This window comes from Pinus tabuliformis, chromosome 8 (assembly GCF_031772625.1).
Source record: "Pinus tabuliformis cultivar Carrire ecotype Pingquan chromosome 8, CPIR1, whole genome shotgun sequence".
Taxonomy (NCBI): domain Eukaryota; kingdom Viridiplantae; phylum Streptophyta; class Pinopsida; order Pinales; family Pinaceae; genus Pinus; species Pinus tabuliformis.
The window spans coordinates 745646271-745649211 of NC_142294.1; the positions used below are offsets into that span (position 1 = coordinate 745646271).

Sequence of the window (2941 nt, forward strand, 5' to 3'; positions counted from 1 at the left end):
GGTTGTTGAAGAAAAGGGTTTTGTGTGGTTGAACCATAACTGAGTGTTTGTGGATGACCTGTAACCATGATGGATGAAGATCCTAGGATAGAGATACCTTGTAATTTTGGTGGGCCAACTGTGAGGTGGACAGTGAGTGGTCAAGAAAATGGACTTCGATGGTAAGGGTTTTGTATGGATGACCCATAACCATGATGCACGAAGAGTCAAGGATAGAGATGCCCTTTAATGCTAGTCGGCCAACTATGAGGTGGATAGTCTGTGGCGAAAAATAATGGACTTTGTTAGAAAATGGTTCTATGTGGTTGACCCATAGTCATGACGAACGAGGGTTCGAGGGTAGAGATACCCTATAATGAACTTTGATATCACTTGTCGATCTATTCGATAGAGATCTGGTGGCTTATCTTAGTAAATTCTCACCATCCAATGAGATGATGTAAGTACTTCCTCCATGTACTCAAATTTCACATTTTTTATTCCCATTTTGAAAGTATTTTGTAGATCAAAAGATCTCATGCCATAGTAGATAACTGCATGACCACTGATGTAGTGTGTAAGAGCCCTAAAGAGATTTGTGTTATAAGACAAAGCAAGTGATGCAAGAACCCCACACACCCCGACTGCTAAATGCATAGCTAGAAAGGCAGAATACAAAGCTCCAACATGCCCTGTCTGGCTTGCAAACAGATAATGTATCAAGAAGTACGATGCCTGAAGGATGCCAAATGATGTTGGCCAGATTAGGGAGACTGATGCAAGAGATTTAGCAATAAAACCTGACATCCACTGCACAATGCTGAGGTTTGTGAGCTGGCTCGTCATGCCTACAAGAACTTCAAACCACGCTAGAGTGTCCCAAGAAGACTTCTCCCTCAAACATTCATCCCAATCCAAAACATCTCAAAGTAATAGAATAGAGAGACTAAGCATTGTTGCTACGATGTTTGCAATCCCAAGTGCATGCCTAAAAACCCAAAGAGAAACTACAAGAAGCATCGTTCCAACCATGGCCCATTCATTTCTTGACACAAGTCCCATTTCCTGTAGCCTTTTTACTACCAAGGCAGGTGCCTTTGGAGTATCTTTTATTTCCGGGGAATAGATCTTTTACATGAGATAGGGCATTTCCAAAAGAGAAATAATAGATGGCAAACTTGCAGCTTTAAACCAAGAAACCCATGGGCTTCCAACTATAACCCCTAATTCTTCTACCAACTTAAGACATAAAATATTTTGTGTAGTTGTAGTGAGGAAAAGGGCACTGGAGTTTCGCCTTGCTTGGAATTGCGACTAAATGAGATAGGAACTGAGTTTCTTCGACGACTTATCATTGGGAAAAATAACTATGAAGAGAGACAAGGACTTGATAATGGGCAAGAACACTCCCTCGATGCTAGTAGACATACTAGGCTTTATTGGGGCAATGAGAGATTCACTTACAGTCAACCTGTAGGAAATCCCTAGAGTGCTCCTCCCCAGCCATTTGACAAAATACATGGTGATTCGATCGACTAACCCTGTCTTCACAAAGCCTCGCGCAAAGAAAGAAGAAATGATGATAAACCATATGACCTTGTTTGTGAAGGCGTTGAATGTCGCGGAGAATGTGAGGGTTCAATTTATAACTATGGTAGTGAGGCCAAGGAATGCACACACTCCCACTAACAGAGGGCTAACAACCAACCCCGTAATAATAGAGAGAAAAATGGAGAGCAACTGCCAGGTCTCAGGGGTCACCTTCACCGGCTTGGGGACAAGGTACTAGACGATGAGACCGATCGCTAATGAGATTGTTAATGGCGTGGTATTTTATCCTTGCCATGCCGTAGGGGGTGAAGTGGGCTTGTTCGTGGGCTTATTGACCACCCTCATGGGCTCCAGGTGCCAAGGCCAAGAAGAAACCCTGTGACCGAAGAAATTTGATTGCAGTGAAATTGCTGATGACATATGAGATATATTAGAATTGTGGTTGGTTGCGGGTTTGAATGTCAGAGCAGAATCGCTGGGATATGATGATAGAATGAATTTGTGCCTCCATGTTAAGGAGTTTTGTGAAGGACCGAATGTCCTTGTGCCCTATAGTGTCAAGCCTTCCATTCCAATCAAAAATTCAAATCAATTTCTCCTACATAAATGAGACTTAAAAACAAACAAATCCCCTCTCTCATAGGATTGTAGAAATCAATAATCTCAGCCACATCGTATCCTCCCTTTATTTTTCAAGGAAAAAGGTGTAATTTTATTAATGAAAATAAAATTACATGTTGCATTTGCTAATAACCAAGCATCACCAAGCCATTAGCCGATGATAAGCATAAATATACAAAGGAAAAACTAATATAAAATGGGCGAAAAACTAAGTTTCCCTCCCTTTTTTCTTCTCAACCTTGCGTCAACCCACTTGGGACGGTGAAGTAGTGACAAGTGCAATATGAATATCATTAGGTCTAGTATTGTCTTTGTCTGAATCTGAATTGTCTGATGAATCTGTATGCTTGTACCCACTAGGTTCCATTGTTTTTGGCATGTCTATTATTTGTACTTGGTTGATCTGTGGTTCCATGACTTATTGTGTGTGTTACCTTTGGGTTTCTGGTGCCTGTGTTGTTTGGGTGTTCCCAAAAACTATGGGTTCCTCATCTGCCTCATCCTCCTCCTCTTCTTGCTTTGGTGGAGGGAAATTCCAGCCTTTAGGCTGTTTACTAGTTTTCTTCTTTCTACTGGAGTCTTTATTAGCATTTGGACACATGTTCCAAAGGTGTCCTATTTGCCTACAAATTGTACACTTGAAAGTTGTGTTCTCATTGTCTAGTATCTGAGTCTAGTTCCTCTAATTATGGATCAATTAGATACGATTCTCGTAGTCCTTTGCTGAGATCTACTTCCACACATATTCGTGCATATGTGTATATCTTCTCCTCCAATATTTGAGTATCTG

At 41.1% G+C, this 2941-nt stretch overlaps 1 pseudogene; it reads right to left on the minus strand.

Moving 5' to 3' along the window:
- Positions 1-408: 408 nt before the first annotated feature.
- LOC149237739 (dicarboxylate transporter 2.1, chloroplastic pseudogene) lies at positions 409-1809 on the minus strand (annotated as a pseudogene).
- Between the last annotated feature and the right edge of the window lie 1132 nt (positions 1810-2941).